Raw genomic sequence first — 17,140 nt, forward strand, 5'->3', positions numbered from 1 at the left:
AAGAACAAATCCTTCCAGAGTAGGGTAATTGTGATGGAGGAGAGTGGAAACTCACAAGGTAGGACCTAATGGATGAGATAGCAGTGGTTCTCACCCCTGGCTAAAATCTTCAGGCATGGGAGCTGGGGTTAGTTTTTATCTTGAAATAATTTTGAAATTACAGAAAATTTGTGAAAACAGCACAGACAGTTGCTACCCACACTTCATTCAGCACTTCTCATGTCAAAATTTTACATAACCATAGTGCATTTATCAAAACTAAGAAGTGGGGGCTTCCCTGATGGTCCAGTGGCTAAGACTCCACACTCTAATGCCAGGGGCCCAAGTTCAACCCCTGGTTGGGAGTTAGATCCCACATGCCACAACTAAAGATCCTGCCTGCTGCCACTAAGACTCAGTGCAGTCAAATAAAGATTTAAAAAACTAAGAAATCACCTTAGGTACAATACTATTAACTGAACTATAGATTTTATTTGGATTTAACTAGTTTTTCTACTAAAGTCCAATTTCAGTTCCAGGATCAAACTCTCGATACCATGTTGCATTAAGTTGTCATATCTCTTTAGTTTCCTCCAATCTATGACAGTTTATCAGTCCTTTCATGTCTTTCATGATCTTGACACTTTGAAGAATACTGAAAATTTATTTTGTATAATGTGCCTCACAAACTTTCCCACTAATGTCCTTTTCTGTTCCAGGATTGAATCCAAAATACTATACTGCATTTAGTCATACTATCTTCCTACTTGCCTCCAATTTATGGCAATTTCTCGGTGATTTTTTTTTCATGACCTTGACAATTGAAATAAAAGCTTGTCATGTACTTTGTAGAATGTCTCCCAATTCGGGTTTGTCTGATGTTTTCTCACAATTAAATTGGGATTATGTATCTTGGGGAAGTAGAGCACAGAGGTGAACTGACTTTCTCATCACATAGTATTAGGAGATACATAATATCAGTATGACATACTGGTGATGTCAGCCTTGATGACTTGCTTAAGGAGATTTCTTCCAGGTTTCTCCACTGTAAAGCTACTATTAATATTTTTAAAAGCTATTATGTTGATATAATTGTAGATTCACATGAAGTTGCAAAGGTGATACAGAGCAGTGCTGTGTACTCTTTACCCATTTTCCCACAATGGTACATGTGTATATTCTTGTAAACACCACTACAATCAGAACAGAAACAGAGCAAGTCTACTACCACAAAGATCTTCCTCATGCTATTGCTTTATAGTTGCAACCCTCCTCCCAACATACCTAACCCCTGGACACCACCAGTTGATTCTCCAGCTTTTAAATTTTATCATTCTAGAGAATATTATATAAATGTAATCAATCAGTATGTGACCTCTTGAGACTGACTTTTTCTACTCAGCATAATGCCCATGATACCCATCCAAGTTGTTGTCTGTTTCTGAAGTTTACTTTTTTTTTATTGCTGAATAGTATCCCATGGAATGGACATACCATAGTTTGTTTGACCAGTCACATATTGAGAGACATTTGGGTTGTTACCACTTTTTTCATTACTGCAAATAGCTCTGCTATAAACTTCATGTTCAGGTTTTTGTATAGATGGAAGTTTTCATTTCTCTGGGATACATGTCCAGGAATGCAATTGCTGAGTGGTATGGAAAGTTATGCTTAGTCTTGTAATAAACCACTAAACTATTTTCCAAAATGGCTGTATTATTTTTACTTTCCCACTAGCAATGTATGAGAGATTTAGTTTCTTCATATCTTCACTAGCATTTGGTATTATCACTATGTCAATTCTAGCTGTTTGAATAGAAGTGTTGTTGTTGTTGTTCAGTTGCTCAGTCGTGACTAACTCTTTGTGACCCCATGGACTGCAGCAGGCCAGGCTTCCCTGTCCTTCACTATCTCCCAGAGTTTGCTCAAATTCATGTCCATTGAGTCGGCAAAATAGTGATATCAAATCATGGTATTAATTTGCATTTCTTTATGGCTAGGGCTGTTAAACATCTTCTCATGTGCCTGTCATCTACATATCCTTTTCAATGAAATATCCATTGCTGTTTTCTACTTATTTTCTAAATGGATTGTTTTTTATTCTGTTTATTTTTGAGAGTTCTTTATTCTCTGTTGGATATGTGGCTTACAAATATCTCATCCCAGTCTATAGCTTGTATTTCTTCCTCTTTAACAGGGTCTTTCACAAGGCAAAAGTGTTTAACTTTGGTGAGTTCCAAGTTATGCATTTTTTTCTTTATATGGATCATGCTTTCAGTGTCAAGTCTAAGAACTCTTTGCCTGGCCCTAGATCCAAAAGATTTTCTCCTATGTCTGTTTTCTGAAAGATTTGTAGTTTTTATTTTGCAAACATACATGGTCCATTTTTGGATATTGTCTCCATAAGGTGTGAGGTTTCAGTTCTTTTTTTCTTTTTTCCCTGTGGATGTTCAGTTACTCCCATTCCATTTGTTTAAAAGGCTATCCTTCCTCCACTGACTTGTTTCTGCAACTTAGCCAAAAAATCAGTTAAACATATTTGTGTGGGTTTATTTCTGGGTTATCTATTCTGTTCCATTGATCTGTGTGTTTATCCTCTGCCAAACACCACTGTCTTGATTAATGTAACCATATAATGTCTTCAGAGAGCCCCTTGGACTACAAGGAAATCCAACCAGTCCATCCTAAAGGAAATCAGTCTTGAATATTCATTGGAAGGGCTGATGCTGAAGTGGAAACTCCAATACTTTGGCCACCTGATGTGAAGAACTGACTCATTGGAAAAGACCCTGATGCTGGGAAAGATTGAAGCCAGGAGGAGAAGGGGACAACAGAAGATGAGATGGTTGGATGGCATCATCGACTCAATGGACGTGAGTTTGAGCAAGCTCCAGAAGTTGGTGACAGACAGGGAAGTCTGGCATGCTGCAGTCCATGGGGTCACAAAGAGTTGGATATGACTGAGCAACTGAACTGAAGTCATAATGTCTTGAAACCAGGTAGACTGATTCCTTCCTCTTCCTTCTTTTTCAAAATTGTTTAGCTACTCCACAACTTGTGCCTTTTCATATACATTTTGAAATAGTTTTCTGATTTTAGCTCTGATAGGAACTTGAAAGTGATCACCCCCATCCTTTCAAGAAAACTGGACAGTTCAGTTTTGTCAAAAAAAATCAATGAGTTTTCTTGGACCTATCAGAGAACTGAGGTTGTAGCACAAACCACCACCCCAAAATCTGAAACTTTAGGAACATCCAGAGAGATACAGATGAAAATTTACTTACCTGGAGAAGACTCTGGAATCATAAACAGGTAGGAACACCTAAAGTGGTACTTTTGACAAATTGCTAGAGGATGAGTGTGGACTACTGGGAGAGTGGAATCTTCTGAGGACTGAAGGCACAGGGCTACCCCTACCCCAATTTCAAGAAATTCACCAAATCTCACAACAAAGATCTAAGTAAGATCCTGTTGTGAATCTGGCAGGGGGAGGAAAAGAAGAATCATTGTGAAATATGCCTAGAGTCTTCTCCACAACTCTACAAGGAAAAAGAGTTTGCTGGAATCTTATCCCAACTATGGAAGGGTGTTTTTCTCACTCCAGCCTCCCTCTCACCAACTTTAGAAAACCAAATACCAAGACAGCATCTTTAAGGAAAACAGAGTTGGGGGAACACCTTACATTGGTGCAAGCATAAAAATTACATGAGACTTCTTGTCAGAAACCATGCAGACAAGAAGAGAGTGAAGTGGAAAACTTGAAATGTTGAAAGAATGATTGATTACCCACTTTAAGTATAGCAGTGTGGACACATCCATCCCAAACTCCCTAACTATCCCTTCCCCTCATCCTTTCTCTGCCAGCAACCATAAGCTCATTTTTCAAAGTCTCTAAGTCTGTTTCTGTTTTCTAAGTAAGTTAATTTGTATCATTTCATTTTATATTCCACACATAAGGGATGTCATAGGATATCTCAGAAGAGATATTCTTAAGTTTGTTTCAGATTAAGAGATGAAAGAGAATGAGAAAAGTAAAAACAGAGAAGTCCAAGAGAGAAAATATATCTAAATGCCATTTCTTCTGCCTTAGCAAGTTCAGTTCAACAGGTTCTCATGCCTTCTCTCTTGCCTCCTTTCTATTTTCTTTCTTTAAATCACAAAGTATTTAGCTTCATTACTTTCATTAGACACAATCATTAATGTTAATCATAGGATCAAAAACCCAAGTGCCTATTGGGAAATACAACTTGACCAAGTTTTTTGTTCTACACTCTCACAATATGAACACTAATGTGGTGATGGATAATTAGTTTATCCAAGATCATCGACCCCCACTGCACCTTTTAAACACCTATCAGAACTAGTGTTGGTGAATGGAAGTACTGTCTTCAATTTTAAATAGACATTGTGGCATAAATAATCTAACATCATTCTAGTAAGCAGAGGCCAAGCCAAATGGGCTACACAAGTATAAAAGCGAGCCCTGTATTAGGGAGAGTTTGAATCACATCTCATTTGTGTGAAGGTTTTCCATTTGACAGAAGTAGATTTAACACAGTCCATTCAAAACTGTCTCATTGCAATTCACTGGGGGCTTTAAGAAAGGGGAAAAACTTTAAACAGGCACACTTTATTCTAAAATCCCTTTGCTGGATACCTGTACGCATACAAAGGCAACAGTCAATAACAAGAACAAAGGTTTTATCTCATATCCACAGTACATTTTCCTTAATATGCCTCCAATCAGCAATGCTCTATCTCTGGAATTCCAAGCTCAACTTGCATCTAAGCACTGTCAAATGACAAGGAGATAATAAAATTACTAGTGTGTTGCAAGGTAAGATTAAATTTATATAATGATACTGGATTTGATTAAATGCCAGGTTCCCCCTCCAAAAAATTACCAGTAGAGGCATTAAATCTTACAGCCACACACACACACACTTACTGCATTTACACTGCATCCATAGAAGCTCCAGTTTATCTTAGCAGAGATTACTGCCATCCTTCCATAGGAACACAGCATGGAGATAATGCCTGGGAGCTTATTCAGAGGCTCATGTAGCTGACTTGGAGAATAAATATCAGAAAAATGTGAGAGAGGTAGTCGTAGTACTCCTCCAGAGAAAAGACTATAGCACAGACTCAGAGGCAGACTCTTCTACTCCACTGAAAATGGAAAGGCTTCTTAAAATGCTATGACCCAGCAATCCCACTGCTGGGCATACACACCGAGGAAACCAGAATTGAAAGAGACACGTGGACCCCAATGTTCATCGCAGCACTGTTTATAATAGCCAGGACATGGAAGCAACCTAGATGTCCATCAGCAGATGAATGGATAAGAAAGCAATGGTACATATACCCAATGGAGTATTACTCAGCCATTAAATGAATACATTTGAATCAGTTCTAATGAGGTGGATAAAACTGGAGCCTATTATACAGAGTGAAGTAAGCCAGAAAGAAAAACACCAATACAGTATACTAACACATATATATGGAATTTAGAAAGATGGTAATGATAACCCTGTATGCGAGACAGCAAAAGAGACACAGATGTAAAGAACAGACTTTTGGACTCTGGGAGAGGGAGAGGGTGGGATGATTTGGGAGAATGGCATTGAAACATGTATACTATCATGTAAGAAGTGAATCGCTAGTCTAGGTTCGATACAGGATACAGGATGCTTGGGGTCAGTCCACTGGGATGACCCAAAGAGATGATATGGGGAGGGTGGTGGGAGGGGGGTTCAGGGTTGGGAACTCATGTACACCTGTGGCAGATTCATGTCAATGTATGGCAAAACCAATACAGTTTTGTAAAGTAAAAAAAAAATAATAATAATAAAATAAAATAAGTTAAAAAAAATGCTATACAAACACTTTCTCCCCAGACTCAAGGCTTTCCTCCCATTCACAAACTTTAAGGAGCTCACCATGGGCTTGTCCTCCCAAGAATACACTGATGAGGACTGAGGTCACCATGTGCCAGATTTGAAACCATTCCTGTCAAATTGGTAAATTATGCATGTTCTCGACCCTTAAAGATTATCCCACACCAAAATTGCTTAATGGGGTATTTTCTCATTGTTCAGTTGCTGCACGACTCTGAGGATGGCAGTCTTTGCAATAAAAATATTCACACAAACAAGCAAAAAGCCAAAAAAGAAAAAAAACACCCAAAAACCCAAACAATCATTACAGTTTTAAGAGGCACCAAAGCATAAGGTACTATGATACAGATTGCAGAATATCTGTCATACCTGTGGATTACACACCAAAGTGCTCTTAAACATCATTTGCCCATAGACCAAGGCATGGAAAGGGACTGGTACTGGCTCAGAAAAGAAATGCGCCTTACCACTTATCAGTGGAACATTAAGAAAAGGGACTATAGTATCAGCATGTTCAGTATGTTTGCTGGGTCCAAACTCCTTCAGTCAGAGAAAATTGATTACTTCTCTACCATGACTGATATGAACTAGTTGTTTCTCATATTTTTAGCTTCAGTTAACTGAGTCTTGGCTAGGGAAGTACAGACATCTAATGTCTACCAAAACTCTTGGTGTTGCTCAATGTTCTACACATCCATCCCTCTCAAGGGATCCTACTGTTTGCTACCATGTGTGCATCAATCCCTTGTTAGTCTTTTACTGAGATTTACAGATAGGCTTCCTCCATGGCTCAACAGTAAATAATCTGCCTGCAATGCAGAGACACAGGATCCACGGGTTCAATCCCTGGGTCAGTAAGAGCCCCTGGAGGAGGAAGTGGTAAGCACTCCAGTATTCTTGCCTGGAGAATCCCATGGACAGAGGAGTCTGGTGGGCTTCCAGTCCATGGTGTTACAAAGAGTCGGGCATGACTGAGCGACTAAGCATGCATGGTCTACTTACAGCTTGCCTATAGTGTACCTGCACTACACTCAGTGAAGGTTAAGATTCAGGTTTCAGGTCAATGCATTATTGTTAAGTGGTAAATAGTTAACCACAATTGTGGCAAGCAGGTTGCCTCAGCAACCTGAAATAGTAGTTTAACATATGTCTGACCGACAGTACTTACAAAATAACCTTTTAAAAAGTGCCATTATTGGGCTATTTTTCAAGAGTACAGCAATTTGAATAATAAAAGACCAAATTTCCAATTGTCAGCACAAAGTGAGGTCTATAAACTAGTGGATTAACATTTTCTAGGCATCTGTTATGGCCCTTAAAAATATGTGTGAGCACAGTAAATAAATAGTTTTAAAGGACACAGGATGTCTTTTACTATTTCAAAAAATCATATTTGTTAGTTTTATAATAATCATTTGGAAGGCTAAAACTAAAATTTGTTTTCATGCAAAATGTTTTTTCTTTGTCACACCGGTTTATTATGAACAAGTTGCTGTGAGTCATGAAACTGCCTTGTTATATTTTTCTTAAAAAAAAGAATCCCCAGGGAACTAGGGAATTAAATTCATAAATTTAATTTCAATATCTGGTAAGCTGTAAGGACAATTATTAAGGCAGTCATTTATGAGTATCTAGGGGAAATCCAAGTGATAAACAGTAGTCAATATGGATTCTTCAAGCACAAATCATACCAAACAAAGCTAATTCCTCTTCATGATAGGATGACAAGCTGAGTGGGGAAAGAAGATGGAGCAAAGTTAACATATCTTAGAAGCATCTGATATAATTTAATCTGACATTTATAGGAATATGAGAGAAAGACAATAAATAGAGCTAGTAAAAGAGAAATTTAATGGAAAAGCTAGAACAGGTTTAGGATAAACTTAAAGTGAATGGAGCCAATGACAGAGAAGGATACATTTTAAACCCAATACCACCCAGATCATGAGCAACCACTCTTCAGTTATATCAACTTGAATTGTAATCTTAGTCAATATAATCAAAGTATATGTAGCTACATGCACTATCGGGGAGAGAAATAAATTAAATGCATTATTGATATAGTGGAGCTGTTTAAATCAGTTACATGCGGTGTGTTTTATAAAGTCAAGTACTTCCCATATAGGGAATTTTTATCAAATGAATATGACTGTAACTGGAAGGTATTTGTCTATACAAAGAGGCCACTGAGAAACACAGGGACTGTGATGATAGGGAAAAGATTCCTCTGTGTTTAGGGGAAGGTAGTAATTCAAAAATTCTTTAGTCTACAGAGCAAATTCAAGCCCTTAGCCCAGTATCAAGGCTATTCATAAATCATCAGACTCATATCTCCAGTTGTATCTCCAGACCAATTGCCATTCCCCTAGGTTTTCACACCCCAAAGGGTGTGTGGTTCCTCAGCCTAAGCTATCTTTTTAAAGTGCCATTAAAATATCTTCCTGTAACAGCCTCATCAACCCTTTAAGACCAAGTTTATTTGAAACATAACGTTTCCAGATTCCCTAATTAAATTTAATTTTCCCTCCTCCAATACTCCCATAGTACCTTGTTTAAACCTCTGTATATACCTTTATCATTGCCTTCCTTGTATGAGAACTAACAGTGTACATGTTGATTCCCCTGTTAGACTGTGAACTCCTGGAGGGTGAAAGCCATGACTTAGTCATTCTTTATCTTTTTTACAATAGGCATTCAACAAGTATCTGTTGAATAGAATTGGATTGGAACTGGAATAAACGCTTCATCTAGACATTTATTATTGAGAAAGTCCCACAATTCCAGAACAATTGCTAACAGTATTACACAGGAAGAACTGTGGGGCTTCATAACTCCTTTTCAGCTTGAATTGTAAGCGGGAACTTCTTCTGCCCATCCATGATCCCTCCCATGGTTTAGCTCTTAAGACTATGTTATTCCAACATGAGAGAATTCAGCATCACTCTCTTGCACATAGCCTGGCATGCACATATTTAGGAAGTGTCTGCTGTGGCCTGTTCTGAAAGAATCACAGGCTCACAGATAAACTAGGGATGCTCTGCAATGACTGGCTAGCCAAGAAGTACTTGCTGACTTAAGGGAGACATTACATGTGCTGTTTAAAAGCACTGCTTCTAGGGTCAGATAAACCTGGGTTCAAATACCAGCTCTTCCACCTACTAGCTGTGTGACCTTGGACCATGTCCTTAACCTTTCTGTGCTTCATCTGTCATTTGGTAATAATTATTGCACATCGCTCAAGAGTTTGTTATGAGGATTAAAGGAAATGAGACATATAAGTCTGATGTACAATAAGTGTTTAAATAAGGGTGAGCTAGAATTAGAAGTTCTTTGACTGAGTACTCAAGTTGCACACGAGCAAATGAAAATTAGTAAGGATCAGTTCAGTTCACTTCAGTCGCTCAGTTGTGTCCGACTCTTTGCCACCCCATGAATCACAGCATGCCAGGCCTCCCTGTCCATCACCAACTCCTGGAGTTTACTCAAACTCATGTCCATCTAGTCGGTGATTCCATCCAGCCATCTCACCTTCTGTCGTCCCCTTCTCCTCTTGCCCCCAATCCCTCCCAGCATCAGGGTCTTTTCCAATGAGTCAACTCTTCGCATGAGGTAGCCAAAATATTGGAGTTTCAGCTTTAGCATCAGTCCTTCCAATGAACACCCAGGACTAATCTCCTTTAGAATGGACTGGTTGGATCTCCTTGCAGTCCAAGGGACTTGCAAGAGTCTTCTCCAACACCACAGTTCAAAAGCGTTAATTCTTCAGTGCTCATCTTTCTTCACAGTCCAACTCTCACATCCATACATGACCACTGGAAAAACCATAGTCTTGACTAGACAGACCTTTGTTGGCAAAGTAATGTCTCTGCTTTTGAATATGCTATCTAGGTTGGTCATAACTTTCCTTCCAAGGAGTAAGTGTCTTTTAATTTCATGGCTGCACTCAACATCTGCAGTGATTTTGGAGCCCCCAAAAATAAAGTCTGACACTGTTTACACTGTTTCCCCATCCATTTCCCATGAAGTGATGGGACCGGATGCCATGATCTTCATTATCTGAATGTTGAGCTTTAAGCCAACTTTTTCACTCTCCTCTTTCACTTTCATCAAGAGGCTTTTTAGTTCCTCTTCACTTTCTGCCATAAGGGTGGTGGTCATCTGCATATCTGAGGTTATTGGAATTTCTTCCAGCAATCTTGATTCCAGCTTGTGCTTCTTCCAGTCCAGCATTTCTCATGATGTACTCTGCATATATGTTAAATAAACAGGGTGACAATATACAGCCTTGACGTACTCTTTTTCCTATTTGGAACCAGTCTGTTGTTCCATGTCCAGTTCTAACTGTTGCTTCCTGACCTGCATATAGGTTTCTCACGAGGCAGGTCAGGTAGTCTGGTATTCCCATCTCTTTCAGAATTTTCCACAGTTGATTGTGATCCACACAGTCAAAGGCTTTGGCATAGTCAATAAAGCAGAAATAGATGCTTTTCTGGAACTCTCTTGCTTTTTCAATGATCCAGCAGATGTTGGCAATTTGATCTCTTGTTCTTTTGCCTTTTCTAAAACCAGCTTGAACATGTGGAAGTTCATGGTTCACGTATTGCTGAAGCCTGACTTGGAGAATTTTGAGCCTTACTTTGCTAGCATGTGAAATGAGTGCAATTGTGTGGTAGTTTGAGCATTCTTTGGCATTGCCTTTCTTTGGGATTGGAATGAAAACTGACTTTTCCAGTCCTGTGGCCACTGCTGAGTTTTCCAAATTTCCTGGCATATTGAGTGCAGCACTTTCACAGTATCATCTTTCAGGATTTGAAATGGCTCCACTGGAATTCCATCACCTCCACTAGCTTTGTTCGTAGTGATGCTTCCTAAGGCCCACTTGACTTCACATTCCAGGATGTCTGGCTCTAGGTGAGTGATCACACCATCGTGATTATCTGGGTCGTGAAGCTCTTTCTTGTACAGTTTTGTGTATTTTTGCCACTTCTTCTTAATATCTTCTGCTTCTGTTAGGTCCATACCATTTCTGTCCTTTATCAAGCCCATCTTTGCATGAAATGTTCTCTTGGTATCTCTAATTGCCTTGAAGAGTTATGTCCAAATAAGCAAGAACTTTACAGTTGATGAGGCCACACCAGCTGAAGCTGAAGAAGAAACTCTCATGAGAAGGAGGAAAGAAACTGTCATCAAGTGTTGGGACAAGTCCTGGAGGGTGGTTTGGTAGTTTCCTAGGCCAGAGCGGAAAAATGGTGTGTGGGCAGGGAAACTGATCAAGCTAATTTTGATTTCCCTGAAGCATTTTCAGGCCACTGGAATCCTTTAAGTATCAGAATGCATAACCGGGTAACACCCTCAATATAGAGAAGAGGTAAAAGAAACCTGAGGACAGTGAATGAAAACTAAGTTTATACATTCAAACTGGCCATCTTTAGTGTCCTCTGTAGTAAACTCATCAAAACCACAGGGCTTTCCTAAAGTCATGCTTCAGCCATGCAGCCTTAAAGGGAATCAGCAGGACTGCATGTGCTGACATGGCAGGCACAAGATATACATAGAAGTGAACTGACAAAACTGTTTCTAGCTCCAGTCAGTGTTTCCTGATAAAACATATATGGTATATATGAACCTATATGTATATAGATGCATATATGTATGCCTACATACACTTATATGCATAGAAAAGTTCTGGAAGGATAGATAAGAAATTGTTACTGATGAGTATGCTTAAGGATTGAGACTAGTGGCTTGAAGGGGCTCTTCATTTCACAACCTTTTGTACTGTTTGCATTTTTACCATGAATATGTATTACATTCATAATTTAAGAAAGAACAAGACCAGAAAAGAATAACTAAAAACTCAGACAATTGTATGGTGCTTTGCATGAAGTAGAATCCAGTAAATGCTTGAATGAATGGATGAAAGTCACTCAATTGTCCCATCAGTTGGTAGATGAGAAGGGAGAAAATGATCTAAAAAGAAAAGACATAAAAAGGGAGAATATAGAGATCACAGAAGCAGCCTGGAGCAGAAGAGGAAAACTAGAAGGAAAGCTACCAAAGGAAAGAGCCAACAAGTACCTGCCCTACCCTAGAGGCACCTGTTGGCCAAGATTCCAATGTACTTGGCAAATACTGTCCACAGATCTATGCAAGGATGTAAACAGATGGCTCTTTAAGGAGCTGATCAAAGCTAAGCTGTGTTCCAAACAGGGAAGGAACAGATCAGAGTTTAAAGCCCTTCTTGTAGCCACGAATGATGCTTTGCCATGAGGATGCATCTCAATAAGGAGCCCAGGGGCTCTGTGGAAAATACATTAAAACATCCCATATTGGTAATAATATTAATATATGTTGTTTGCAGAACTACATTCCCAAATATGAGGTTTTATTTTTAAATGCCATCCCGCAAAGAATAGTACAAATTAAAGGTAGAAAACCCTACTAGGGGCTTACCTTATGGTCCAGTGGTTAAGAATCCATCTGCCAATGCACGGGTTTGATCTGGGAAGGTCCCACATGTCGTGGAGCAACTAAGCCAACGCACCACAACTGTTGAGCTTGCACCCTAGAGCTCAGGAGCCACAACTATTGAACCTATGCACCACAACTACTGAAGCCCACGTGCCCTAGAATCCATGCTCTGCAACAAGAGAAGCCACTGCAATAAGAAGCCTGCGAACCGCTGCTAGAGCATAGCCCCCACTCGCTGAAACTAGAGAAAAGCCCCACGCAGCAACAAAGATCCAGCACAGCCAAAAAATAAATGAATAAAATTTTAAAAAGAAAACCCTATTAGGTCATCCGCTCTCTCCTAAAGGCCTAAAGCATACTATATTCTGCCATATAAATCTTAATGCTTTCAGTGATGTATAAGGAGGATTTACACTTAACAAATCCCAAATGGAAAACACAAGCACAAAGCAGCAATCCTGAATGCAAAGGAAAGACAGTTATCTTTCCTGACTCATCCTGAATTGCAGGCATGTTTTTTCATTAATATTTTTTCAAGGAATTACAACTTCATTGTAGGTTTAATGGATGGAGCTATCGGTCAAGTTAAAACAAATGAACAAATATGCCATTTTCATTGATCAATTCAATTTAGTATACTCATGGGAGACAACTAAATTCCTCAGCAAATATAGGGAGAAACAGGGAGATCTGCTGAACTGTGATCCAAGTGTGCCTTTATTTTAACAAGGACAAATACTAGGGTCAAGATGGTAAGGCGGTTGGACAGGGCCATGGTTTTCTTGCCATTAGGGAAGCCCCTAGAAAAGTTAATTCTCTCGTTAATGAAACTCATTTACACTGACTGTCTTCAACTTTGTGATTGATCAGTGAGGGCTCTTATAAATGTGTTTTTCTATTTTATTTTCTTTTACTTTACCACTCAGACTCTTCTCTTTTCCTTCCTTCTTATGCAGCTGGGAAAAACATTTCCTAACGTTGGGACAATGACTGAACAAATGACCCATAGAAAAAGCATAAGGGGAATCTGGGCTTCTCTTTCCTTCTCCTTTCTTCCTTACTTATCGTGTGACAATCTGAATGCTCAGCCTGACTGCACCACCAGCTTGCTGTGTGGCCTGGAGAAGGACTTCTCCTTTCCAGGGCTCATCTGTACCATGGCAAGCTAAACCAAATGAGTGGTAACTGTTAATGGCATTGAGTCTAGTAAGTCTGAGTGAAAGGAACCTCAGAAGTCCCCTGACTCCATTATCAGCCCGAAAGAGCTGGAAGCCCTCTCTAGTCAGATCCCTAACCCCTGGTAGAGGATGCCTGGCCTTCAGTGTTCTCCTCAGGGGAGTAAAACTTCTCGGGTGCAAACGTGAGAGCCTTTCAGTGAAGCTTTGGGTTGACCTGTCAGGGATCTGAGTTGATCACGGTGGTGCTGGCCAACTTCCAAGGCACAGTAGATACTCACTCAGCAGACACAGCAGAGACTCAGTACTTTGTGACTCACTGACAAATTTGGTAAAAGAACTCACAATGGCAACTCACTTAAGGCTCTCAACGGTCCTGCAACTGCTCTGCTCTAAGCTACTCTGCCATCTTTATGTGTCTGTTTCAGTCAGGATTCTCCAGAGAAAACAAACGGACAGGATAGGTAGATATTGATGTGTATATACACATACCTATTAATTATTTTTTATAGTAAAGAGATATACACATGGAAACATATACATATATATATACATGTATTTGGTTTTGTGTATGTGTGTGTGTGTATGTACATGTATGTACATAGGGGGTGATTTTAAGGAATTGGCTCATGTAATTGCAGGGGCTAGAAACCTGAAAGTCATACTGCAGGTCAACAGGCTAGAAATTCAGGTAAGAACTGATGCTGTGGTCCTGAGCTCAGAATCTGCAGGGCAGACCAGGCATGTTAGAAACTCAGGTAAGGTTTCTATATTACAGTCTTGAAGCTGAATTTCTTTTTCTTTGGGAAACCTTTCTTTCACCTTAAGGCCTTCAACTAATTGGATGAGGACCACCCACATTATGGAGGGCAATTTGCTTTACTCGAAGTCAATAGATTCAAATTTAAATCATATATAAAAAATACTTTCATAGCAACAACCAGATTAGTGTTTGACCAAACAACCGGGCACCAAGTTGACACATAAAATTAATCATCACAGTGTCAAAATGCAGCCCACCTTTGTTGTTCACCTAGGACACTTACCATTCTCCTTTGAATTGGTTTACCTTGGGCTAGCTGATAGTGGCCTTGTACCCTTTCCCTGGTCCCTAAATCCTGCCAAACCTTATAAGAATAATCCCTCACTTTTGGTCTGCTCTTCTTCTACCCTATTAACTGCTTACAAAATAGCTTCAGTCCGAGCTGCTAGACCAGCAACCTTAAGTGTTAAACAAACAGAAGACTATTGGCCCTGTATTCTAGCTCAGGAAATTCCTCTCCTTCAAACTTCTCTGTGCATCAGCTCTCATGGCTGCTCAAAGCCCTCAGCTCTGTATTGTCTCCCTTGTCTCCTCTGGCTCCAGGTCATGCCATGTGCCTTATTTCTGACCTGCTCTTCCCTCAGAACACTGATCTCAGTCTGCTGCCCACCAATGCTGGGCAAGAGGTTCCGTGTCTATGGCCCCCACCCATCGAGGAAGGAGGACCCAAAATCTGTAAGATGCATTATTGGTTCTTAAAACACTTTCACATCCACTGTCCACTAACTGATATTCTTGATGCTACCCTGAGAGCTTATGAATGAGCAAAGATATTAATATGAGCTCCACAAAGCCTCATTTGGCAGATGAGGAAACTGAGGTTCAGAAAGAATAAGTCCTCAGCAAAAGGGCATGTAGCTAGCCAGTATGCATGTGCTTGCTCTGGCAGCTGGGATTCTGGGCTATTTCATCAAGCCAGTTGCACCTTTGCAAGGAGTTGAATACTACTAGGCTGACTACTAATAACAATAACAGCCTCACCTTAACCTCACGTGCAAATTTGCTTCTCGACAGATCATAAGGACATCTTCCACTTTTCACCTAAATATCTCTTCCTGGCTCAAAAATTTCCAATAGCATCTCTTCTCCCTACCATGGGCTACAGAGATTTGGAAATTCTCCCTCATTGTCCATCTCATAATTTTAACTTCAATTTATCCTACCAAGTCATTGACTGAAAAGTTTTATAAGGCTGTTTGTTAACTGGCACATACTGGTTGAATCTGCACACAATAGTTTCCATCCTGAGGGATGAGCCCAGGTAGGAAAACCTGGCCCAAGAAATGCCCACACAGACTTTACAGGTTCTAACTGGACATCAACTGATGTTGGGACAGACCAGTGTGGGGAGGTCCAAGACCTAGAGACCAGATGGGCCCAGGAAGGCTCTGAGGGTAGGGTCTCCAGTGACAAATGAGAAGTAGAGGCTAATAGTATCAGAAAGGCCCAGAAGTGGGTGAGTAACAGGGTGATGTCCCCACAAAGCAAATGGAGACACCTTATGTGGGTTTTGTAATAAACAGTAGTCAGAGGACCAGTCAAGGCAGGTAGCAGCCTCAGTGAGGGCCACTAGCAGGCAACCAGGGCTGTGTGAACAGTAAGGAGGAGGCACGAGCTACAGGTGAAGATCGCTGCAGGCGGATATCAAATCCAGAAAGTTCTGGCAGTGGTCAAGCTCAGACCTGAAGACTGAAAAGAACAACAGAATTCTAGTCTTCAAAGGGAAAGGACACCAAGTATGAAGCTAAGACAGAGACCTCAGCTCTCTGATAAAAGAAAGGTGGATAATAAACAAGGAATGAGCTCTTGGGTGTGGAGAAGAAAGCAAGAGGTTAGTCATAGGAAGACACCAAGAATCTGTTTATTGCAACTAAGGCACAGGATCTGAGAAGAACTTACAGCTACACTGCTTCAGTAACCTGAGACCCTTTACATTTCCCTTGAATACAGACAGGATAGGGCTCAGGGCCTTACTCAGTGCAGTGACAGCAGTTCCCCGACCAGAGGAAAGCCTGTAAGGAGACCCCCCAGTCGTACACGCCACCATCTCATTAATCCAGGGACCCCACAGTGTGACTCTCTCTCATTCCACAGGACCTCGTAAGTACTCTCCAGAGCCAAAGTGGAGATAAACTTAAGCCTAAATATCCCAGAAGCCTAGAATGGGAGAGCTGGAACAGTTCAGCCTTCAGCACTAAAAATATTTAGAATCATCTGAGACCCAGAATCCCTTTCAAGACCTGACTGAGATCGCATCATGACTTTAATAACAGAGGCCGTGACTCTGGTCTCCTAATTCAGCTCGATATTCCAACAGCTGTGCAAATCTGAAGATAGCATTATGATAGCCCAATTTCCATCCATTCAGTGGATAATCAAGCTGATTTAGCACATTTGGTTTCATAATATACATTTATAGATGTAGATCAAGGGAGTAGTAGCCATTATATACAATAAATTAACTTTTTTTCCAGAGCCTGGCTTACATTGCCATTTAAAAAATAAAGGAAACACCTACAATATGCAACTCCCCACAAAGTGTGCTATATTCAGTAAATTTCAGTAGCATGTTAATCTCAAAATTCCAATATTTTCCTGTTGCTATCATTATGGCATCTGGTTAAATCAAAGTTGAGTAGCTGTGGGCAATGCAAACCCTGATCCCAGCCAACTTTATGCTTTGTTTCTAATGTACTGCAAGGAAAATGGGAGCAAAACAGTCACTTCCTCTCCTTACCCTTTCCCAGGAGCAAACTACCTTGGCTTGTCTGGGTTAAAAACATGTTGACTCCACA

Source organism: Ovis canadensis, chromosome X (assembly GCF_042477335.2).
Source record: "Ovis canadensis isolate MfBH-ARS-UI-01 breed Bighorn chromosome X, ARS-UI_OviCan_v2, whole genome shotgun sequence".
Classification (NCBI taxonomy): domain Eukaryota; kingdom Metazoa; phylum Chordata; class Mammalia; order Artiodactyla; family Bovidae; genus Ovis; species Ovis canadensis.